A 27,577-nucleotide genomic window follows, 5' to 3' on the forward strand; every position below is an offset into this window, starting at 1 on the left:
AGTTGCAACTCGTGGTTTGAAGATCTTGGTTGATCTTGGAGCCATTTTGGCTTTGAGTAGCTTGAAGAACACATGTATGGTTGGCTAGGGATAGCTACCATAAAGTTTGAATGTTCTTGTGCCTCTTGTTGGTTTGCATGATGTGATTTAAGGTCTGTAAGTGTGATTCTTGCAGGGTGTGTGTCTAGATTTTTGTGTGAGTCAAAAATCTTGTGAGTTTCTTTGTTCAAAAGTGTAATCTTGGTGTGATTTGTAAAACTTTTGAATATAATGGAAACCAGGTTGAGGTTGTTTGGTAAACTAGATGTAGCTTTGTGATTAAGTGAACCAGTATAAAAAATACTGTGCAATTCTCTCTCCCTCATCTCACTCACTTTGAATATCTTTAAAAACTCAAGAAAACCAAGCAATTCATTCTTTGGTGTAATTTAATGCGTTTTTTTGTAATCTGAGACTTTATACTTGTTATAAATATTGTTTGGAACAAGTCTTGTATGTAAAAGATTGTTGTTTGAGTTGAATTTGCAAATTTTTCATTCTGCACAAATCTCCAGTATTTTAGCCGACTAATTTGTCTTTTTAATCGACTGTTTCATAGCTCCAAGAACAAATTAGTGTTCTATTTAAATTTTAATCGACTGAAAGTGTACTAGTCTGCTGCATTTACATCCAAACTTTCTAGTCTATTTGATTCAATTGAAAAGAGGTTTAACCTTTCGAAAAGGTTTTATAAAGCCAATTCAACCCCCTCCTTCTTGTCTAAAATCACCATTTCAAAATCAACACCCTTGACATCCATCACAGCGTTGAAAACATTGTCAAAAAAGTTATTTCCATTGTACATCATGTTAAGGTTGTGTCTTAACAAGTTATCTTTCCAATAAGGGAGATCCCAAACTATTGATCTCTTTGTCCAATTATGAAATTTTCTATACCATGGCAACATACCAATTGGACCATTTGTTACCTTTGGAAAGTTGTGAACATATTGCCAAATTTGATCTGCATTAAATAAACACGGTGGATCGTCTAACTCAACTTTGTTCTTCGTAAAACTTCGTTGACTTTTACTAAAATTATGATCTTTTGACAAAAATATCCTATGACAATCAAACCTAGTTTTACTCCCATGTCTTAATGTGAAAGTTTTCGTGTCATCCATACAATGGGGACATGTTAATTTCCCTTTCGTCCTCCATCTAGACAACATGGCATAAGTAGGAAAATCATTTATTGTTCACATCAAGCAAGCTTGCATTACAGAATTTTCTTTTATGAAAATATCATATGTCATGACACCTTTATTCAACATTTTTGAGATCATCAATGAGCGACCGTAAGTACACATCAATCTTTTTGGTTGGGTTTGTTGGACCAGGTATGATACATGTTAGAATAAAAAAAGGTTCAGTCATACACATATCAGGTGGTAGATTATAAGGAGTAACAAATATAAGCCAACAAGAGTAACAGGATGCTGAAGCTTGCACATAAGGAGTGAAACCATCTAAGGATAAACCAAGTCTTACATGTCGTGGGTTTGCAACAAATTCTGAATTGACATTGTGAAAGTGTCTCCATGCTTTTCCATCAGATGGATGTCACATCAAACCATCATATCTTCTATTCTCATAATGTCATTTCATTTGAGAAGCAATTTCCATAGAGGCATATAGTCATTGTAATGTTGGGATGATTGATAAGTAGAACATTCTTTTAATCGGTACACTTTGGTTCTTCCGGTGCCACCCTTATAAGGTAAATACCTAGGATGATGACAAAACTTGCATTCTATTAATAGATCATCATCCTTATAATACAACACACACCCATGTTCACAACAATCAATCTTTTGAGTCTTCAACCTAGGACTTGACATTATCTGTTTTGCTTCATAGTAGTTCTTAGGTATGCAATTATCTTTGGGAGCAACATCCACAAGAATTTCAGTAAAATGGTCTAAGTATTTTTCAGTAACATGCAAATTGGTTCTAATTGCTAGAAGTCTTATAGCTATGGTTAATCTTGACTCAGTTGCTCCTTCATAAATGGGTTTGTTTGCACCAGCTAACATTTCATAAAATCTTTACGCTTCAACACTAGGGGTCTCGTAATACAAATTTCCATTCACCATATTGGCTTCACCATGCCTCAAATTACGTGTCTGCATATCAACATCATACACCATTTCAGTTACTGAAGCAAACTGATCTCCACAATTCATGTTTTCATAGCTACTAGATGCATAACTGAAGTTCTGAACATTTGATCCATCTTCTCCATGATTAACCCAAATGTCGTAGTTTGGCAAAAATCCAAATTGTAGCAAATGAACCCTCACTTGTGGTAGTTTATGGATTATTTAACACTTGCATTTGACACACAAACACCTAATCCCTCCATCTAAAATATAACAACTTTGTTCCATTACTTTGGACACAGACTATGTCACTCGAGTAACGAACTCTTATATAAGTCTCCTTGAAGTATAAAAAATGTTATACATCCAGCTATGATTCATCTTTTCTACATGTCCAACAAAGAATTATTATGAACTATCAAACACAGTTGTAAAATTCAAAAACTACATTTGAAATAGTTTTTGAAGTACAATGTTTCACAAATAATGGTGAAAAGATTAAGTATTAATACTTAGTTGGGAACTATTGATGGTAAAAAGAAGAACTCTCCTGTAACAGTAATTTTCATTACCTTTAAATAGAGTTTATAGGAGAAAGAAATAACTTATATAACCACGTATATAGCTTAAGAAAAGTTGAAAAAGGTAAATGAATGTGGTAACAAATGCCATGCATTATAATAAAGCTATTTTTGATGTCAAACTCTTTGTCACCTTGCCATAAATTTGTCCAATTTTCTCATCGTTACTTGTTAAGCTTCCTTCATTTACTTCTTAAATTTTAAGATAATTTTGCTTGTAGATGTTTTTATTATTTAGTATTATATAGTATGAATGTGAGAATATTTTTTTAAATTAACCTCTAAGATCTACCTCTTTGTGTATAAATAAACAAATTAATATATAACTTTTTGAACAAAAATTGGACACCAAACTCTGAAATATTATAGTATTAGAAAAAAATTAAATAAAATACAAATTAAAGTAATAGCAATCTGTTAATTAAAAAATATTAAAATAAACTATTCCAAGATAAGTTTGCTTTTAAAATGTTTTTATTATTTAGTATTATATAGTATGAATGCAAGTATGTTTTTTTTAAAATGAACCTCTCATTTATACCTTTCTACCTCTCTGTATATAAATAAAAAAAATTAGTCTATAACTTTAGAAAAAAAATTTGGGCACCAAACTCTAAAATATTAAAGTAGTATTAGAAAAAAAATAAGATACTAATTAAAGTAATAGTAATTTGTTTAGAAAAAAAAAAGCCAATATTCATAGCCTTTCTACACGTACATTCGCATAATGCCCTATTCACAAATCAAATACCATGACTTTAATAACCATTCATGCACTAAGTGTTCTAGAATCAAATTAAAACTAAACCACTTTCTTTCATACCATCAAAACAAAGTATTAATGATTAGTACATTCTTTCCCTTAAATCTTAATCAACATTTACTTCATATCTCATCAAAAACCATTTTCTCATAAAGAAACAAGTAATCTGCTACAAGTTCAAGAGAGTCTTGATAGACAAGACTTTAGCTCCTGCCCACTTCAAGGTCTCTCACAGTAGAGACTTAGAAGAGCACAAATTGCAATGCCACAAAAAAGGACCAACTCCCTTACCTTTGTGGTTTACACCACTACCACTCCAACACTGTAGGGCCACCACTTCGACACTACAACAACCCTTTTTTCTTCAATTGGCCTTCCACCACCTCGCCTTCAGTTGGGTAGATAAAAAAGCTACTAAACAAGGTACTCAATTGGGAAAATAGCTGCCAAACAACTCCCAAATAGTTGTTCAATCAGTTGGGAAACCAATTTCTTTAAATGATAAATATATTCAAAAATAAGGGATTGGAACTCACTAGCTCATTTCACAAAGAACGCGAGAAAAATATTGAAGACATCGTCTCCCTAACACCGAAGAGAACACGAACATGAACCCACCGAATCTTCAAGGCCCAACAATCGACAACTACACCATGTCTTCAGGGTTGATCCCATCCTTGTTCAATAACTACCATTCACTTTGATACTTTGGTAGCTCACGAGGGCCAAAGTGTGTTTGGGTTGAGTGCCTATCAAAGAAGAAAGAGATTGAAACTCTATGGGCGGAGGGATTCAAAATGAAAATGGAGATGAAGCAAAATAAAAATAGAAAGAGACTCTGAGCATGCGAGATTGAAAACATAAATGGACTTAAAATTGGTAAAGATAAAAAGAGACAATTGGGGAAGTTAAGATTTTTGCCAACTTCCCACCTACCTCTTTAAGCGTCGGCCAACCCACTTTATCTTTATATAATAATATTTTTTTAACTTAGGCTAAGCCATCTCCACAAACATAATTTTTTTTATTAACTTGCGTCGCCTAGCTGACACTATTGATTGTGTTCCCTAGCTCTCCCTACCATCTTAATATAGTTTTTTTTCATAATTTTTTAAAAATAAGTTAAAAGCGTTGATCAACCACTCTATCTTCTATAAAAAAAAAATTTAACTCATTCCAAACCATCTCCAAAAAATTAAATTTTCTTTTTTACTTTTACTAACTTGTGTTGGCTAATTAACACTATTAAATGCATCTATAGATTTTTCCATTCTTTTTAAAAAATAAGTAAAAGCATCCCTTAAGCGACGGTAGTCTAAAATACAATTATATCCCCTGGTCGTTGCTATTAAATTTATATTTTGTGTAATATGTTTTTCTTTTAATATTGAGCAGTTAGCATCCCTCAAGGGATGGTAAGGGTGATTATCTAAAGTTGCACAACCCATGCTAAGCTTGCCATTTTATTTTTTTTCTCTTGTTCGTCGCTTTTTTTACTCTGATAGCATGCAAGATAAAGCAGACGCTAATATTTTGACTCTAACTACTTGAACTCTTGTAGGGTTAAAATAATTTGGTAACTCTAATTTGAATAACTTTTATATAAGCATAAATATAAATATAAAAGAAGATACGAAAACACTGAAAAGTCAATAAATAATGAGCAAGTGATAGAGAATGATCATATGTGTGAAGAATTAACTAATCAAAATCTTGTATAGAAGATAAAAGGTTCTTATATAGTCTAAAACGCTTTAGACAGTTATGTTTTTATATACAATAGGACAAATAAGTAGACGACTAGTTTTTATATCTTGTGTGCTATGTTAAAATCATTTGATGAGATCGTCTAGTGTCTTTTTAGTTTTGTTATAAGAAGAAGTGATTTCCAAATGAGTTTGTTAATACTTTATTTTTATCCCTCTTTTTCTGTTTACCTTCTATTATTTCCAATGTAATCTTTAATTTTTATCACATTTGTGTGGTAAGACATTTTTGAGTTAATTTATGCATTATTCCAATACAAACTAGTGTGGTAAGCGTGGAATTCAATCATCATGACTTTCACAAAGTATAAGTTGAGAAATTCACTAGGCTGAATGGTTTTGGATTATGATGAAGATGTATGCTCTTTTGGTTCAACAAGGCCTCTTTGAAGATATACAAGGTCAATCTAGGTTTGATGCATCAATGGCAAAGAAGAACAAAAAATGTTGTTAGATAAGGCTAATTTCGTAATTGTTTAAAGACTTGGGAATAAGGTGTTAAGGAAAATCTTAAAGGAGAAGACTATAGCTGGACTATGGATGAAGCTCGATAGGGTATATATGACCAAGTTATCGCCTATATTTGAAGCAAACGTTATACTCATACAAGATGAGTAATGAAAAGGGAATTAATAAAAAGTTAAACGAGTTCAAGAAATTGATTCCTAGACCTGGAAAATATTGTATTCATATTGATGATGAGGATTAGGCGTGACCGTTGGTTTGTTAATTACTTGAGACACATGATCACTTTAAGGAGAGCTTGTTGTACAAAAGAGAAACCCTCTCTCTTGAGAAGGTTCAAGCTACTCCAAGTTTGAAGTAACTGAATGACAAGTTTGAACTTCTGTGAATTGCCTTGTAGCAATGGGTATATGGTCTACCAATGATAATAGAAGTGGTAAAAGGAGGTTTAAGTTGAGAAACAAAAATGGTAGAAATTCATTATCTACAATTTTTTTGTTGCAAGAAGACAAATTAAAAGGTTTTGTTTGGAAAGGTAGGTGAAGAATAACCAAATCACAATAATTACCAATGGATAACTATTGAAGAATTTTGGTTATTAGTCTAATTTTTCCAACCTGACGATAAAATTTACTAATGAATACTTTACCGACGAATTTTTGGATATCACTTTACAGTTGGTACTTTTGTTTTACTAACGAAATTTTTCTATTATCGATAATTCCATTTTCCTTTTTTCCTATCTTTAAAGAATTGGATGTGAATGTTTACTATAAGTGTAAAAGAGTAAATAACCATTTTAGTATAGTTAAGAAAAAAATGGCAATCTTAATAAAAACTTTAAATCCATTAATTTTGTTGGAACTTCATTACTGATTAGGGAAATGCAACATGTTTATATTCTTTAATAATAGTCAATTGTGTTTATTAAAGGAAAAATTAATGTTAATAAGCAATTGACCTTAAATTGAGCCTTTTATCATTTGTTTTTAGCTTTGTAAATTTAAAAACCTTAGTGGTTCCTTCAAAATTAATTGCATATTAACATTAACCTTCTCTTTAATAAACACAAGTGATCATTATTAAACATTAAAAATGTGCTAATTTACATTTTTACACGATGTGACGTGATGAAGGATTATCTTGTTTCCTTTTAGAGTTATGAATATGGTGAAGTTGTTTAAGAAAGCTTTTTGAAAATTCTCACTGGACATTAAGATAGCATGCTATCTAGATGTGAAGGTTCATTTCTCAAGCTCATGAAAGGAAGAAGAGAATTGGATTCAAGCTTAAACACACACAGCAATAACAACACTAAAGAGCAAAATTAAAGAAGAAACAATAAAAATGGAAAGCATAGAAGATGAAGAATGGAAAAAGCACGCCACTCATAGGGGGGGATCTAAGCCAACCAAGCCCTAGAGATGAGTGATGGTGCCGCCACTTGCAAGCAAGATAAGGCAAAGGTGAGTTCACTTCTAGGAAGGAAAGCTCACGAAAATTGGTGGTTGAATGCACAAAGTTTATAACAAAATGATCAACCCTTTTACAAGACAAGGAGCACCCTTTAAATAAGAGTTCATAGGGGTCCTTTAGCAAATACAAAAACATGAAAAAGGATTAACTAGCAAACCCTAAACCTAATGTGAGAGTGAGTCTTGGCCAAGTGAAGGGAGATGATTGGTGGAGGCATTCCCATGAGGATTCTAGGCCAAAAGAGGAAGGAGACCAAGTGACCTTCTAAGGAATAAACCACAAAGGCAAAAGGAGACAAGGTACATGTCTACTTTTGCTTTTGCTTTATGCTTTTTGCTTTCCTCTCTCTTCCACTTCATCCAAGTGCTCCAATCACCAAGTGCCACCTAGCCATGCTCTACTTTCTCTTAATTACCTACAAAACAAGACAAACAAGGATTAGCATGTTGGTTTAAGTTAATCTAATCTTGGTCAAAGGTCAACTTTGGATCAAAGTCAACAAGTCAACCAAAATAAATCAACTAGAAACCAACTTAGGGAATTCAAACTAAAGTAATGCAAAACAAAGATAAAGGTGATGGAATAGAAGACTCCTCTCTAGACATGCTTCTAGTGATCCTTCTTGAGGGAGCTTCTAAGGAGGTGGTCATGCCTTCATCATGACGTGTAGATATAAGCCTTAGAATGAAATAAACTTACTCGATTCATTATTACTCTATGGTTCACTTATTAATATAATTCTCATATTGGATCAAATTTTAGACTTTGCTAGAACACACTTAATATGAGTCTTTTTCAAAGGCAGATGTAAGTTATTGTTAAGATATGATTAAATATTGTTAGTTACAATATAATGTGTTACTTTTAAATATAACGGGCTTAAGCTCATCTCTTTATATTTTCTTATTTATAAATGCATAATCCTACGTTTTCAACACGCATTATAGATTCATCATATGCCTCATTCTTTTTTCTTTTAACATGGTACCCAGAGCTAGGGTTACTCTTTATCTCTTTAATGGATCCATAGTTTGTCGTTGTTATTTTTTTTAATTATTATTTTTAGCATAACGACACCATTTTTCCAAATCAATCATTTTTGTTATGATTAGGTGTCGTTGGAATATTTGTCACTATTTTGGTTGTTTCAATCCTAGTAATTATTTTCACTCTTTTTGAGTAGTTATGGCTTCTTTTATTGCTCTTGTGTCCTATAATCCTTTAGGACAACCTACTATCTTTAATGAATTTCACAAAATGGTATAAAAATCATTAAAACTATAGTTCCACTACTTTTATTGCACACATAGACACATACTTTGTGTGCCTCACTCATTGAAACTCTTATGACCTTTGGGTTCCAGATTTAGGTGTCATAGATCACATTACTGGTAATAAATTTTTTTTCTCTTTTATGTCTACTTTGAGTTATTCGCCTTCTATTATCATGGCTAATGGGTCTTAAGTCTCCTTACTTGGTGTTGTTAATGTTCATCTTCTTCCTTCCCTATCCATTAATAATGTTATTTATGTTCTAAGTCTCCATTTAACTTATTATCTTTTAGTTGTCTCATTTATTCCCTTGATTGTATTATCTCCTTTACAAAAAATTATGTATGTTTACGTGACTAGATTTTGGGTCATATAATTGACATTGGATGTGTCTCGTGGTCTTTAGTATCTCTAGACATATAAAACATGTTGGTTCGGTAATGGATTCTCTTTCTCATGCATGCAAAACTAGGTTATCCTAGCCTGCCAAGATGCAATAATTCGTCCTAAGTTTGTCTATGTTATCTAGTTTTATTACGAGTCGTGTCAATTAGGAGAACACAATCGTAGTTCTTTCCCTAGAATTCTTTCACAATATGTTTCATCTTCTTTTGTCTTAGATCATTCTGATGTTTAAGGACCAAGTCGTGTTAAGACAAACATAAGGTTTCAATATTTTGATACTTTTATTGATGATTATTCAAGATGTACTTGGTTGTTTTTAATGCAAAATCATTTTGATTTGTTTTCTATATTTCAAAGATTTTACAATGAAATTAAAAATCAATTTGGATTTTCTGTTCAAACTAAACAATGATAATGTTAGTAAGGTTCCTTAGCATTTTGCAGTGATGTTGTCCTTAATGCATGTTATCTCATAAATTGTATTCCATGTTTGATCTCAAATAACAAAATTCCACATTTTATTTTATTTCCACATTAACCACTACATTCTTTGCCTCTTAAAGTTTTTGGATCTACATGCTTTACTTATAATATTAGCTTTGGACTTGATAAACTATATCCTAGGTCACACAAATGTCTATTTTTGTGATTCATTAGATCATAGAAAGTATATAAATTCTTCTCTACTTCTCTTAACCCTTATTTTATTTTTGCATATGTCACCTTTAATGAGTTTTCCCTTACTTTAAGCCTTCTTCTTCTTGTGTGTCTACGTATTGTAATCCTTATCCCTATTTTATGTGATCCTCCTCTTGTGTCTAGTGCACTTTTGAACTCTCCACCTCTAGTACCAATTCCTTCATCCCCTTCGACTTTGATAAGTGAGTTTGAACTTCTAATTGCCTTCTATAAAGGTATAAGATCTACCCATAATCCTTCTGCCTTTAAACTACTTTGAGTTGCCATAGATTATGTCCACCTTGTTATACTTGCCTTTCATGTTTTTGTTTTTTGTCAATTCCAAAATTTGTAGGTGAAGCCTTAGCCTAGTTACCATTTAACCATGCTTGATGAAATAAATGCTTTTAAAAACAATGGAACTTTAGAGCTCATCATGTTACCATCTTGAAATTCTATTATTGGAGTTGGTGGATTTTTGCAATTAAAGTTGGTCATGATGGCCTTATTGATCGTCTCAAAACACATCTTGTTATGGCATACCCCCTAGCCATGGCCAAACACATTCAAGAAGAATTAGAGTCATCAATGGAACATGGGCCCAAGCTCTTATCTTCACGGGCCATCAATGAGTTTTTGTTTCTTTTGGGCCTTGTCTTATTGGCTTAATAAAGTATGGTTTGGGGCCGCAACTAGATAGGTCCTAACGAGACACCTGGATATAGGGTAAAACCCCTAGTTTGAATCACAAACCTTCTAGAAACTTGTGGGTCCTTGGCTAGAGTTGTTTCAAAGTTACTCTCCAAGTTTGTAGAATTAGGGTTTTGCTTCACCATTTTGTGAGACACCTTTAGGGTTACCAAAACATATAAATAGAGGTGTCTCCTCATGAAATTCACTCAAAATCTTTCACTGAATTTGGATTTCGAATCATTCTCTCTTCTTCCTCTGACAATTTTTTCTCTCTCGCCCATTCTTTTATTATCTTTGTTTGAGTTTTCTTTTCTCTCCATTATTTCTCATTTATTTTGGTGAGTTGTTGTGGCATTAAAGGAAGGAGAAAGGCCCAGTTATGTTTGACAATGATCTAGTATTTTGTTGCTTCGCCCTCCTCCCTTTTCACTTATTCTTTGGTGTTGTATTGTTGTGTAACTATAGTGATTGGTTTCGTTCACCTTTGTTGATCCTCATGCAAATAACATATAAGCTGCATAAATTTGTTCAAAAACTTTACCTTTGTTCACCACCTAATAGATTTATGTTTGGCATTTAGATCTTATATCAAATTTGTTTATATCTTGTTTAAAAAAAAATAAACCAATTGAACGAGCTAACCCAATATTTTGTGATTTTCATAGACATTTGAACTTCACCTCAAGATCTCCTCATTTGCGGTTCCTCGTGCACGTAAGTTATAATTTTTGCAAAACCTTTACCATTGTTTACCAGTTAATGGATTCATGTTTAACACTTAGTTCCTACATCATATTTGGTCATATGATGTTTTTGAAAAATGAACCAGTTCTCCACTAATTACATTGTTATTCAATCTAACATTCTTTTGAGTTTTCAAAAAGATACTTTAATAAAGTATTAAGACTCTCTCTTTTATGGCAGAGAAGAACCTTTGCGAGTGGCTCATGGTTCTTAACAGAGAACCCAATGGAGAAAAACGCAAGGCTGGGAGAAGCGCACGAAAGGCAGAGAGGAAATTTAAGGGAAGAGCAACGAAAAAAAGCAAGGTAAGAATCTGTGCATTTTAGTCAAAACTATTGTGTTTTGTTACAAGCTTATGGGATCTCAAATCTTGTTATATAAACAGATTTGAGAGGCGAAAAGGAAATGGGAAACCCTAGATAACCGACCAAGTTAGTGATCCTTAGATCTAGGAGGGGGAAAAGGAAACCCTAAAAGGGTTTAGGGTTTTAATACCCTCCCCTCAAATTGGGTGTTGAATGCTCAACATCCTGAGCTTGTTGATGTTCACCTTAAAATTGGTGCGGTGAAGGGCATTCGTAAAGACATCGACAAGTTATTCGTTGGAGGAAATCGGAAGCAGACGGTAGAGATTACTTTGGAGCCTATCACAGTGGTTAGTTTAGCAACAGGAGAAAAATTATCAAAATAATCTATTCCTTCGAATTAAGAATATCCCTTAGCAACTAATCTAGCCTTATGTCTTTCTATGGTGCCATCAGCATTATATTTCATTTTGAAAACCCATTTACTGTTTTTGCTAGCTTCAACATATAATTGAGGTTCATGGTTGGCAGTAATAGCAATAGTATAATTTAAGTGGTCTCTTGATAGGCTATTATAAGCAACAACAGAATCAATAGGATAAGAATTTTTATAACTAGACTTAGAATGATTAGCATTATCATACTTGTAGTAATTATTCATGGTAAAGGAACAATTAACCTAATAGTCCTTTAGGTAATCAGGAGCTCTTCTGTCTCTTCTAGATCATCTCAAATTTTGAATGTCATCATTGATGTTGTTCTGTTCATCAATTTCAGAGTCATGTTGTTCTTGCTTTAGGGTCAAGCTTGTTTCTGTACATCCCTAAGGAATATTACCTTTTAAAAAAAGTATAGTGAAATAAATAAAATAAATAAAACATAATAATAACTATCAAACCTCGTTTATAACCATACTTTCCCAAAAATGCGGGAAAATTAAAACCATGAAATAGTTTGCTTTACAAAAATTCGAGGTTAACATTTATTACAACCCATAAAATAAATCAAATAGAAACTGTTTGAAAACATGAAAATATCTAATTATTCAAAGTCTTCAAAGTCCCCATAATGTCTCGTTGTTTGAACTCAAGTATCTTCTGGCTCACCTGTCAAGTCATCTGCTCTCGGATATCAAGTTATCTGATCATCGCCACACACAAATAGATAGGGTGAGCTATGCACACACACACACACACACACACATATATATATATATATATATAAAATAAATATGACACCCATCCCAAAGATAATAAATCGTACATAATCATTTTATTCTTTCAAATTACCCAACCATGATCTCATAGTCCTTCATGAGTCATATGCATAAACCGAGCTCTTGGGACTTTACTGTGCTCCCACAAAACTAACATTTTCGTGGTCCAACCCTACGAGCCTATCTCGCTCATCCACATCACATCACACATTTAATCCCACAATTATTACTTAAATAACATAGATACTAAAATCCCAATCTATCCCATACCAAAACGCTAGTAATAATCATCCAAATAAACTTCCCCATGACAAGAACACCAGCCAATCACTTTCTGCTATGCTGATGAGTCACCTGGCGGCAACCTACAAAAATAAAGATTAATTTAGGTTCTCTAAGGCTTAAACCTGCAACCATGCCAATGCCAAATCAATTGCACAACCATTGAACCAATTCATGTTTCATGCTAACACATATAATTCAAGGATTATATCCTTTTACAACATGATCACATATATAAAGATATAAAAACAAATAAATACACATAATTGGCATACATAGGACTCGAACCTATGTCCTCTCACACAATAAAGTACTGTCAACCATTTGAGCTAGTACTTTTCCACATCATACAAGTTAGAATTAAATCCCATAAGGCTTCCACTACCCACATTTATTAATTATTTATTTATTTAATTAATTAAATTCTGCGGGTCTTACACTTTCTATTCAAATCAGAGGTAGAGGCAAAGCATAAACATTCAAAGGTTTTTAAGTCAAGATATATGGGAGGCTTTAGATTTAGCACTTCATTGGGGGATTTGTTTTTCAAAACAATAGAAGGCATTCTGTTTATCAAATGGGCAGCATGATTAATAACATAGGACCAATAACATTTAGGAAGTTTTGACTGGAAAAGTAAGCTCCTAGCCACATTTAGAATGTGTTGGTATTTCCTTTCAACAACAGAGTTCTGTTGTGGGGTTCCAAAAAAACTCTTTCGATGTGTGATGCCATAACAATCATACAAATCAACATATTCAAATTTTGGGCCATTATCAGATCTAATGTTCGTAATGAGTTTGTTGAATTGATTTTTAACATAAACCACGAAATTCAATAAAAGATTTCTAGTTTCCCCTTTGGAATGCATAAGAACACCCAAGTATGTCTAGAATAATGATCAACAATAGTTAGGAATTATTTATGACCATGTATAGAGAGAATAGAGATAAAACCTCATATGTCAAAATGAATAAGATCAAAACAAATATTTGGATCAATTTCAAAATCCATAATCTATTTTTTAGAAAAGAAATTTAAATTGATTTTTATAAAACTTGTGTCCTTAACGCTGACACGACTCAGCCTGTCTAGGTCGTTAGGCCAACTCAGTCTGTCCAGGTCGTTGAGCCCGCTTGACCCATCAGGTTTGTCGGGCTCGCTCGTCCCATCACGGTTGATGGGCCTGTCTAGTCTGTACAGGTCGTCGGGCACGACCCGTTCGAGTTGTCGGGTTGGCCTACCTTAACCCATCTGGGTCTTCGGGCCCGCTTGGCTCTTTCGGGTTATCGGGCCTACTCGGTTCGTACAGGGCGCCTAGCACGGCTTGTCCAAGTCGTCGGGCTGACTCAGCTTGTTCGACTTGTCAGGCCAACTCAGTCTATCCAAGTCGTCGAGCTCTCTAGGCCCATTAGGGTCGTCAGGCCTCCCCAATCCGTACAAGTAGTCGTGCACAAATTATTTGAGTCATCGGGTTGGCCCAGCCCAGCCCATTTGAGTCTTCAGGCTTGGTTGTCCTATTCGGGTCGTTGGACCAATTCGGGTCATCGGGCCCACCTGGACCATTCATGTCATCGGGCCCACCTGGCCCATTCATGTCATCGGGCCCACCTGGCCCATTCAGGTCATCGGGCTCGCCCGACTTTTTCTAGTCGTCAGACCCGATCAACTCGTCTAGTTTGTCGGGCCCGCCTAACCTGTTCATGTCGTTGGGTCCACCTAGCTTGTTTTGGTCGTCGGGCCCGTCTAATTCGTACAAGTCGAGCAGAGTCCCTCCGAGTCTGAATTTGGCGTAGCCCATCTAAACCTTTAGCCTAACCCAACTAAAAATTTAAATTGAAAGTTTCGATGGGATTTTTTGGATTATCCATATTAGAAAATCTTGATTTCGAGAATGGATATCCAATCCATAAAATATATAAAATGCAGATTTGATTGAAATCCAAATCCATTAAAATGGATTTTAAATGGATTGAATTTTTAATAATATGGATTTTAAATGGATTGGATCAGAGCAAAAATGGATCGGATCAAGAAAATTAGGTTTTTTGCCCAACCTTAGTTCTAGCAAACTCAACTGTGATAGTAGAGTTGTTTGGTAATTTTACAATGATAGGCTTAATCTTATAGAAACTGGAAAATGGTTTAGATCATAGGTTATATGATCGGTGGCCCTTGTGTCCAAAATCCAGAGTTTACCTTGTTAAGGCTTGTGAGTGGAATCGTTGTTGTTTGTGCCTGTGACATTGCTGACAACATGCTTCGAATCAATCTTCTCATCAAGAAGTTTTAACAATCTTTGAATCTAATCAACACTTAGAGAGGTTCCAACAGTAGTGTCTTCCTTCAAAGCTTGATTAGCATGTCCTTGAGTTTCAGAATTAATGTTGAGGTTGCATACTTTTTTAGAACCTCCATTTTTGCCATTGTAAGATCCTTTTTCCTTCTCACTTCTCTGTTTTTGTACCATGGAGGATATCCATGTCTCGAATAACATTCTTTTGTAGTGTGATTCATTTTGTGGCAGTAGGTACACTACTTTCGCTGGTGGGGATTTCTCCCTCTGCCTCTCCCTTGTGCATGAGAGCGAAGACCTATTACTTGGCCTCTCCAAGGAACTTATTCTTGGGTTTTGTACCCTTTGTCAGCCATGTTTAACAACACTTTGCTTTCATTATTCAAATTTCTGGAACCACCATTTTTCCTTTCTTGTTGCATTATTAAAGAAAAAACTTCTTTATGCTAGGCAAAGGATCCATCAATAAAATCTGAGTTATGACATTATTGTAGTTATCATTCAAGCCCTTTAGAAAAGAAATAGCATGCTCAGTTTCTCTTTGCCTTAAGAAAGACTTAGAAAGATCACACTCACAGGGTTTACCATAGGTGCAAATTGGTATTGGCCGTAGGAATTCTAATTCTTCCCAAAATTTCTTTAGTTCTATAAAGAATTGCGTTATACTCCTTTCACCTTGTTTGATGGAATGAATCTCTTGTAGAAGATCTAAAATTTGAAAATAATCTCCTTGAGAAATCTCTCCTTTAATTCATCCCTTAATTCTTTGGCAAAGTCAATATACAACACACTCTCTGCAATGTCTGGTGCAAAAGTCCTTATGATCCATGAAAGAATCATCACATTACACATTTCCCATGCTTCGCAAATAGAGTCACTAAGGAGAGGGGTTTTGATGCTACCATTGGTAAACTTCAGTTTGTTCTTAGATAACAGTGCCCTTTGCATGCTCCTGCTCTAAGATGCATAGTTAGTATCATTCAAAGTAGTAGGAATAAGAACCAAACCTGGGGTTTCTCCAAGATGTAGGTAATAAGGACTAGTAGGTATGAGAGATTGATCCAGATCAGAATTGTTAGTCTTCTAATTGTTGTTTTCTATCTTTGTTTCAAGTTTGTTGGCCATGATCTTCAGGAAAAGTTATCCAGAAGTCCTTTCTTGAGAGTCTTGGTAGTGGACAAAGTGTTGTGGAAGGGTGGCAGGTCTAGTAATAATTGATTATGTATCTTGCCTTTAATTGGTGGCCTATAGGAATAACTTTGAAAGTTCAAACATGTTAAATGGCTAGTCTCTCCCCTCTCATTTGCTAAAGGTTATCGTGGAGACGATACCTTATGTTGATGTTCCAACTCCTATATTGACATCAAAGGTTTGTATTGCATCGGAAGCTTTGCACCTTCATCGCTTGGGCCAAACATCTCGTGAGTATAACACCATGTTATACTTTCGTTTGTATCTACACTAATATTGTTACATATGCAGTATTTAATTTCTTATCTAATGTCATATTTGTTTTGTGTGTAACAACATGAAAAAGGGTTGGAAGTCACTAAAAAAATAAGTATTGTCTCTCGATGATCCACTGGCCACATTGAGGAAGGTTGTTACATCCATAGGTACAAACCCAACAGAGATTCCATAGGATACCACTGTTTTTTGCAGACAAATCAAGCTTCTATTATACATTTACCAATCTTATTTAGAGATGACCTTAGCTGGAAATCAAAAATTAACTAGTGCAAAAAACACATTTTATGACAGGTAAGAAGGACTTACTATGACGGGTATTCAAGCGTTATAGTTGTAGGAGTCATAAAAAATGTGTTCTTTCTATGACACCAAAAAAACCTATCATAGTAAGTTGGACTTACTATGACAGGTATACTTGGACCAGTCACAGTAATTTTAAAGGTTAAATATGTTTTTGGTCCCTTAACTTTCAGTAAATTTTGGAATTAGTCTATTTTGAAACTTTGGACCAATTTAGTCATTCATCTTTCGAAATGCGTGGATTTAGTCCTTTTAATCAAATTTTGTTAAGTTTATTTAACATTTCAAGCGCGTTTCATAATAGTATTTGACTTAGCATTAAAACAAAAATGTGTCAAACAACATAAACAACTTAAATACAATCCTGAAATGCGTACAAAACATCAAATAAACCTATCAAAATTTGATTAAAATGACTAAATCCACGTATTACGAAATATGAATGACTAAATTAGTCCAAAGTTTTGAAATTGACTAATTCCAAAATTCACTGAAAGTTAAGGGATCAAACATATTTAACCCTAATTTTAAAGTAACTATGACAATGCAAAAATTCGTCATAGTAAGTTAGATTTTATTTTTATAATTTATTTTGTTTCATAATTTTCCTCTCTATTCAATTCACCTGCAACTATGGATGATGTAAGTTAAATTTTAATCATTTTATTTTGTTATCTTATACACATACATGATGTTATTATGTATAAAATTTAGGTATTTGTATGGTTTGTGCTTGGAAGCGAGGAAGGATGACACATGAGTTTATAAACCCTCGATCTTGTAACCAATCGATAACTCCCTACAGAAAGACAAATCTACATCAACAAAGTCATATTGGATGGAAATAAACAAATTTACATTACTCCATATATACTTAAGTAAGTTTATCCTTATTTAATAAAATATATTTTAGCATTTTAAATATGTTTTCACTAATTTTCAATGTAGTCGTCATTAACATTAATAAATATAGATATATGTAAGTCTATTTTAAGAAAATCCTACTACTTCATTGACCTTGAACATACAATGTCATGTTTTCTATCATTAAATGTTATTATATTTAGTGTTTTTAGTGGTCAAAGCATAATGAGTAGTGGATCAAGTGCCACAACTCAACATGTCACATGAAGGTACCTAAAATACTATATTATTCATTTACTTTGTATTATCATATAATTTCCTAATGGGTTTAAATTTGGTGTAGTGCAATAAACAAATGGAAGAGCTTTGAGTGTGGCTACTACGTCATGTAATAGATGGAAACCATTGTGGAAGCCACTTATAGAAGCAATAATATGATATATCCCATTCAAACACATCCTAATTCATTTTCATATGCAATAATTCTAACTTCAATTTACTTTTGCAGAATTTGGTTGAGGAACAGCCAATGGATTCAAAAGCACTGTCCTATGTTCAGAAAACGTTGGCAAAGTATTTTCTTTCTAGATTTAAGAATTTAGAAGTTGTTTGTTAGATTTAGTTTAGTAGTTTTAAATGTTTAAGAACTTTGTTCAAATATTAGAAAGTTATAATAACTACTTGAACTAGCGGCATTTTTGGAAACTCTGGACAAGTTTTTAGTAAAATAAAATTGTAAATAGGTTATTAAAAAAATACCAATTTCCACTATGGTTATGGCAAAAACCGTTGTGATATATGCAACTTCCACGACATTTGCGGCACAAACCATCGTGATATTAGGTAGGCAAACCTCAATTATTTGAATTTAAGATCGAAATATCACGATGATTAAGAATCAGAACCTCGTGATAGACTAATTCTAAATTTTAATTATTTTTATGTAATTTATTTGTTTAACAACGGTGAATAACATTGTCGTGGTTTTATAACAATCACGATGGTGACCAACCTATCATGATTTTTGTTAAATTTTTCACGATGGCATCAACTTGACGGTACAGTTTCTGTAGTAGAAAAACTTTTTTGACCATCATGATACACCTTTTCTACAGTTAGAAATGGCAAATAAACCCGTCCCCGTGGGTATTGTCCGAACCCGTCTCCGTTTTGACGGGGAATCCCCGCATTGACTGGGTATGGGTATGGGTATGGGGAATCCCCGACTTTTTCAGTTGGGTATGGGGATGGGTATGGGGATGTACATATACCCGCCATAATACCCGTCCCCGCCATATCTTAATTCTCGTTTAAATTATTAAAATATTCACAATTAATCAAGTAACCCCTATATATATATATATATTTTTTTTCTATTTTTTTTTTAATTATTTCATTTGTCATTAAACTCATTTTCATCTCCAATATATTTTTTATCTTATCATAACCTTTATGTAATTATGTTAAAATGATGTATGTTAATAAAAAAAAAATTATGCCTCACATTTGAATATTTATATTATTTTTTAATATTTTTATTTATTATAAATTTTCCTTTCGCATGAGAATGTTTATACTCTCAATTTAAGGTAATATAAAAAAAATTCTTTACTTATTATTATTATTATTAATTTTTGTTTAATTTGAAGAACTCTTTTGTTTCATTAAAATAATTTTCGTTATTTTTCAACCATTAAGTATATATGTTGATATTTGAAAAGTTTTCTTAGTTCTCTAAGATATTTTTCATCTTATCATACCTTAATTATACATTTGATTTCCTTTGTGTGATTTTTTCGATAGTCTCTCAAATTATTTCTAAAACACACATTTGTTAGTTTTTTAATATTTTTATTTATTATTTTTATTTTCATCATGTAGAATAATATTTCGATATATTCTATCTAATTATTTTTTATTTTATAACTCATTATTAATCATAATGTAATTTTTTCACTTTAAATTCTGTTTGAAGTGGTTAAAATTATATATATATATATATATATATATATATATAATGATATTTAGGAATAGTATATGATAATTCAGTACAAGAAAAACATGAAATGGTGACTGATTTAGTCAGTAACCCATATCAGTCACTATTTTTCGTCATTGGTGGTAATAGTTGATTTATTGTCTAAATTAGTGACTGATTCAATGATCGAATCGGTACTTGATTTAGTGACCAATTTAATTACTAATTTATTTGTAATTTAATGACAAATTTTTTGGTCACTAATGATATTTCTATTTATTTTTAACCACTTCAAACATAATTTAATAATTAGTTCTCTAAGGTTTTTTTTCATTTTATCATACCTTAATTATACATTTGATTTCCTTTGTGCGATTTCTTTCGATAGTCTCTCAATTTATTTCTTAAACACACATTTGTTAGTTTTTTAATATTTTTATTTATTGTTTATTTTCATCATGTAGAATAATATTTCGATATATTCTATCTAATTATTTGTTATTTTATAACTCACTATTAATCATACTGTAATTTTTTCACTTTAATTGTATAAATAACTTTTATTTACTACAATATAAAAATTTAATGTAATTTCTATGAATATTTTTTTGTCACTATCCAACATATATTGAAGTTCAAAAGATACAAAATCTATGTCAAAATTTTATTATTATGTTTATTATTTGTTCTTTGTGTCATTTTGATAAAGTGATGTATTATAACTTTTTATTAGTGTATAAAAAAGAGATTCATTATAATTTAAAAAATTGAAGTAAACAAATATTTAAAATAGATTTTAATTTGAATATTTTTTTTCCTTTTATTATTTGTTCTTTGTGTCATTTTGATCAAGTGATATATTATAACTTTTATTAGTGTATAAAAAAGAGATTCATTAGAATTTAAAAAATTGAAGTAAACAAATATTTAAAATATATTTTAATTTGAATATTTGTTTTCCTTTTATATTTTTTTGAAATATTTTTTAATTTTATCAACTAAGTTCATCAATGTTGTAGTTTGCAAATTTAATAAATGTTTTGGTTCACATGAAATTTTATTTGGTATTCTAATATAAAATGTAAACAATTATAATTTATTTTAAGGTATTTGGCATCGAAGAAAATCCTCCTAATATTGAATATTTCATAATATTATGTTTTCTTTACCATAATTTCTTTTCTTTTATAAAAATTAATATTGAAGTAGTTAGAACACGGGTACGGGTATGGGTACGAGATTATACCCGTTACCCGGTCGGGATGGGGATGGGAAAAAAGTTTGATACCCATTGGGTTTGGGTATGGGGATGGGGATGAATTTTTTATGTGGGAATGGGTATGGGATAGCGAAACCCGTCCCCGCCCCGCCCCGTTGCCATCTCTATCTACAGTAGTGTTGTCTTTATAGAGACCTAGAATTAGATATTGTTAGTTATAATATTACGTGTTAATTTTAAATGTAACCGGATTAGACCCATCTTGTATTTTGTTATATATAAATGCATAATCATATATGCTCAAGACACATTAGGAATTCATCTTATGCCTCTTTTTCTTTAAGTTTTACAATGTCACTTGGTATTACATTTATTGAATATTTTTTTTATATAGATACATGTGTGGTGTGTGGTATATGTAGTTGTTGTGTGTTTGTAATTGATGGAATTGAATTGTCTTCATTTATATTTTATATCAATAATTTATTTTTGTGTACGATGCTTTGTATATGGGCAGATACAAATACATATGCAAGAATAACATTTAAAAAATATTAAAAGTTTATTTCAACTCTCTTTATATATAAAATATTGTACTTATGTAATTTTGATATGTAAAATTATATTAGGCTATACAAGTCCTCTTCTAAATTTATAGTAAAATATATAATTTTGCGAGAATGTTATGTTGGCCTGGATATTAAGATTAAATTGACTTACCAGACACAATTCATTGGATGCTGTTTTGATACAGGTACAAGCCTTTTGCTTTGTGCAACAATAATTATTTTCCCTCAAAGATAAACGAAGCATATAGTGATTAACAACATAATTATTGATTTATCATCTTATTTGCAATCAATAAAAAAAAAACTATCTTTTCATTAGAGATGGCAAATATATACTTTCTATTTTTTATTTCTTTTAATTATTTGGTTTGTCAAAAAACTCATTGCTATATTTTTTATCTTATCATAACCTTTATGTAATTATGTTAAAATGATGTATGTTAATTAAAAAAATTTATGCCTCACATTTGAATATTTCTATTATTTTTTAATATTTTTATTTATTATATATTTTCCTTTCACATGAGAATGTTTATACTCTCAATTTGAGGTAATTTAAAAAAATTCTTTACTTATTATTATTAATTTTTGTTTAATTTGTAGAACTCTTTTATTTCATTAAAACAATTTTTGTTATTTTTCACCTATTGAGTATATATGTTGATATTTGAAAAGTTTTCTTAGTTCTCTAAGCTATTTTTCTTCTTATCATACCTTAATTATACATTTGATTTCCTTTGTGCGATTTCTTTCGATAGTCTCTCAAATTATTTCTAAAACACGCATTTGTTAATTTTTTAATATTTTTATTTATTGTTTATTTTCATAACTCATTATTAATCATACTGTAATTTTTTCACCTTAAATTATGTTTGAAGTGGTTAAAATTATATATATATATATATATAATGATATTTAGGAATAGTATATGATAATTCACTACAAGAAAAATATGAAATAGTGACTGATTTAGTCATTAACCCATATCAATCACTATTTTTCGTCATTGGTGGTAGTAGTTGATTTATTGTCTGAATCAGTGATTAAATTAGTGACCGATTCAATGATCGAATCGGTACTTGATTTAGTGACCAATTTAATTACTAATTTATTTGTAATTTAGTGACAAATTTTTTGGTCACTAATAATATTTCTATTTAATTTTAACCACTTCAAACATAATTTAATAATTAGTTCTCTGAGGTATTTTTTATCTTATCATACCTTAATTATACATTTGATTTCCTTTGTGCGATTTCTTTCGATAGTCTCTCAAATTATTTCTAAAACATACATTTATTAGTTTTTTATTATTTTTATTTATTGTTTATTTTCATCATGTAGAATAATATTTCGATATATTTTATTTAATTATTTTTTATTTTATAACTCATTATTAATTATACTGTAATTTTTTTTCACTTTAATTGTATAAATAACTTTTATTTACTACAATATAAAAATTCAATGTAATTGCTATGAATATTTTTTTGTCACTATCCAACATATATTGAAGTTCAAAAAAAAGATACAAAATCTATGTCAAAATTTTATTATTATGTTTATTATTTATTTTTTGTATCATTTTGATCAAGTGATGTATTATAACTTTTATTAGTGTATAAAAAAGAGATTTATTAGAATTTAAAAAATTGAAGTAAACAAACATTTAAAATATATTTTAATTTGAATATTTGTTTTCCTTTTATATTTTTCTGAAATAATTTTTAATTTTATCAACTAAGTTTCATCAATGTTGTAGTTTACAAATTTAATAAATGTTTTCGTTCTCATGAAATTTTATTTGGTATTCTAATATAAAATGTAGACAATTATAATTTATTTCAAAGTATTTGATATGGAAGAAACAATCATCCTCCTAGTATTGAATATTTGATAATATCATGTTTTCTTTACCGTAATTTTTGTTCTCTTATAAAAATTAATATTGAAGTAATTAGAACACAGGTACGGGTATGGGTATGAGATTATACCATTATCTGGTAGGGATGGGGATGGGACAAAAGTTTGATACCCGTTGAATTTGGGTATAGAGATGAGGATGAATTTTTTCTGCGGGGATAGTGAAACCCGTCCCCGCCCCGTCCCGTTATCATCCCTACTTTTCATATCAAATCAGTGCTTTATTTAATATTTGGTTCCTTTTATCGTGGTTTCATTGATTTTCAAATTTATTGAAATTTCTGATTTTAATCGTACAAAACGTCCCTCTCAAAATTTGTCATATATATCCCATCATTATGTGTGATTTGCACATATACGGGTGATGTGAACTATTTAAAGAAATATATATATATATATATATAACTATATATATATAACAAAAAAATAAGTGTATGTCGTCATTTTGGTTGTATTTTTAAAAGGGTTAAATATGTTTTTGTCTCTCAAGTTTAAGTGAATTTTGGAATTAGTCTCTCTTTGAAACTTTATATCAATTTAGTCCTTTATTTTTAGAAATGTATGGATTTAGTTCTTCTTACCAAATTTTGTTAAGTCTATTTGACATTTTAAACGTATTTTATGATAATATTTGAGTTAACATTGAAGCGAAAATGTATCATATGGTATAAATAATTCAAATACTATTATGAAATGTGCTTGAAACGTCATATAAACTTAACAAAATTTGGTTAAAAGGACTAAATTCACACATTTTTAAAGATGAAGGACTAAATTGGTCAAAAATTTTGAAAATTGACTAATTCCAAATTTCACTGAAACTTGAGAGACAAAAAACACATTTAAATATTTTTAAAAATTATAACTCTTTGATTTGATTTGTACAATTTTATTGTATAACTTTCCATAAAATACATATATCTGATTAATTTATTTTTCTTAACATATTATAAATAATTTCATTATCTACCTGATTATAATTAAATATCTTTTTGACAATCAGGGGCGGACCTACAGGGGGAGCCGTGGCTCCCCCAATTTTATTTTATTTTAATTTTTTTATATATATTTATATATTTTTAAATTATATTTATATATTTTTAAATTATATTTATATATTATTTATATTATGAAAAATTATAATAAAAGATAAAATAAAAATATTTAATGGAGATATTGATTTATAAAAGAGATTAGAAATTATTTTTTTCGCTATAAGATCTTTCCACCATGTAAATTATGATGAAAGTGTGTGAAGAGAAATAAATACAAAGAGATAGATAGGGAGATAGAGGTTGAAAAACACATAAATTGAGATTGAAGTATACATTATTGCATGATCTCTCAGATCAAGGTTAATATTTTATTATGATTTATGTATGTTAAATTTATGATTCTTTTTAGAATGTTTATTCCAAATTAAGTTTATCCCAAATTAATAAAACCTTAATTATGATTTTAGGGATTCTTTTATGAAATTGGTATGAACCCTAATTATAATTTTCCCCATAGTATTATAATCCTTAATTGTGAAATTTAGGGATTTTGTGTTTTTTGTTGCCTATGGTAATTTTTTTTTTAAGTTTTGAATTCATACGGTGTTGCTTATTTAATTAAAGTGGTATGAGTTTTGTTATGTTTTGCATTGTGATAATTGTAATTTGTGAATATAAATTTTATTTTTTTCAGATAGGCGAGAGATGATAAATTTACATTAGAAAGATTATGATAAAAAGTAAAAAAAATTGATTCTTTTTTTTAAAGAGATAGGTTTGTAATAAAAATGAAAAAAAATGCATTTACGTTAGCTAAACTTGAGAAATTTCATGAGAACCAAGAATTCAAGACAATAAAAAACAAATATCTAAAGTTCTTATAGTTATAATATAATGAATTTAAAAATTCATTACAACGCGAGAAAAACGACCTCAAGTTTGACAATACCACAAAATCAAATTGATAAGGTAAGAAGGGCTTATCTAAAATGATATTCATGGTTTGGTATCATAAAATAATAGCATGATATAATAGTGAATGATAGTAATATTTTTTTTGAATTCTACTATTATGTGTGCTTATTTTAAGTAGAAGAAATGAAGAGAAAAGATGAAGAGCTTTTTTTTCTAACTAAAAAAAATTATATATAACAAATCTATTTGGCTCCCCTACATTTTTGGTCCAAGTTCCGCCACTATTAACAATTTACTTAAAGATATTACCAATTGCTGGACAAAGTCCTACATATTATATATATTTATGGATTTTTTTTCTTTTTTCTTTTTAGTTTTTAACTGTGTTCTAAATCGATTTATTATCAACACGTTGTTCACATCAATGAAAACATACTTTTTCCGACAACCACCTTAAATTAATACATTTTCTTGTACATATAATTGGAAGGGCCTCCAAGGATATGGAAAGATATCTATTTTTGCATGCACATAATAATTAGATAATAGTTAACAATTACTAACCACATAGTGCTGCTTCCTCCAAGAGCCACATACTAATAGTTTAGTTGGTATATTTCATTCTCCTGTTAATATAAAAAATATCAACATGTTTGAAAAATCAATTCTATAAAAGAATATTTAATATGTTTTTCATAAATTAAAATTAACTAGTACTAGATTTAAAATTTAATATTTAGAGAAGTCATATTAGCTTATTTATAATTATATTTTTAATTTTTTGAGAAGTTTATTTTATTTTATTTAAAGTCTTTATGGGGAGCATTTCCGAAGGCCATTACGCCATATATGTGTTTAACTTAAAATAGTTATTTATACAATTGAAGTGTATATGTTATAAATGCAAACAATTCTAATGTATGTTGGCACTACTCTAGGTTGTTTGATTAAAGTGAATACTATATGGATACAATTATAAAATTTCAAACACTTAGCTTCCCCTAATAGGGATATAAAACTTGTGAAACTAGAAAAATAATTTCAAATCTGAATCAGTTTGATTAACAATGTGTGCCATTGATCACAAGTTAAATTAGTGAAATTATTATTTTCATTATCATTTATTTTGCAGACTAATTGGTATATTATTTTATCAAACACACGTATACACAAACAATTAATTTATCACTAGAAATAATAATAAAAAAGATTAATAAATAATTTATATCAACAAATAACATAGTATATAAGAGACTATATATATATATATATGTATATATATGTATATATATATATATATATATATATATATATGTATGTATCTATATATATATATATATACACACACATGTGAACCATCACCACACACATCTCACAAAAAGGAGAAACAGCATTATGGATATCAATATGTGCACCATATTAGTTCCACTTACGTCAACAAAATGCAAGGCAAAAGGAGTGGCTTGTGGTTCCCAATCATTTATTTCATCATCTTTACATAAAAAAAAGAAATCATTTTTCTTAATAAAATGGTAATAGTTTTATTTACTTTTTATAAAGGACTTCTATAATTAAATTCTGTAATCATAATTTTAAAAGATTAATAAATATAAAATCAGAAAATTTGAAACAATTTTAGAGATATACAAAAAATTTAAATATTTTATATATTTTTAAAAAGTTGTGTCTTTATTATTGGTGAAATAAATAATAAATAAATTAGGTATGATGCCTATTCATGCCAATTTCGTAATTGTCGCAACACTTAACAAAATGAGAGATAAATTAGGTACAGATAAATTAGGTATAATTCATATGCCAATTTAGCAATTGCCGCAACATTGAACTTTCCAATCAAAACATAACTTCTTTGCCAGATGATTATTTATGTTTAAATAAATTATTCCTTTAACCTTTTTTAATAATATTAATAACTGATGTAGTTATTGGTGGAATCCCTAAAACAAACATTAATTTAATTTTTAAATATTAGCATTGCTCAAATTGCGATGCCACTGTATGTTGGCTTTGTCAATTATTATACGAAGCCAACCATTATTTTTCTTGAAAAATTAAAGCGAAAAATTATTTTTGACTTTTTAAATAATTCATTTCAAAATTTTAGATTAATTTAGTTGTTCATCTCTAAAAATGCATGAATTTAGTCTTTTTAACTAAATTTTATTAAGTTTATTTAACGTTTCAAATGTATTTCATGATTGTATTTGAATTGTTTATATCATTCGACACATTTTTGCTTCA

This window comes from Vigna unguiculata, chromosome 11, assembly GCF_004118075.2.
Source record: "Vigna unguiculata cultivar IT97K-499-35 chromosome 11, ASM411807v1, whole genome shotgun sequence".
NCBI classification, from domain to species: domain Eukaryota; kingdom Viridiplantae; phylum Streptophyta; class Magnoliopsida; order Fabales; family Fabaceae; genus Vigna; species Vigna unguiculata.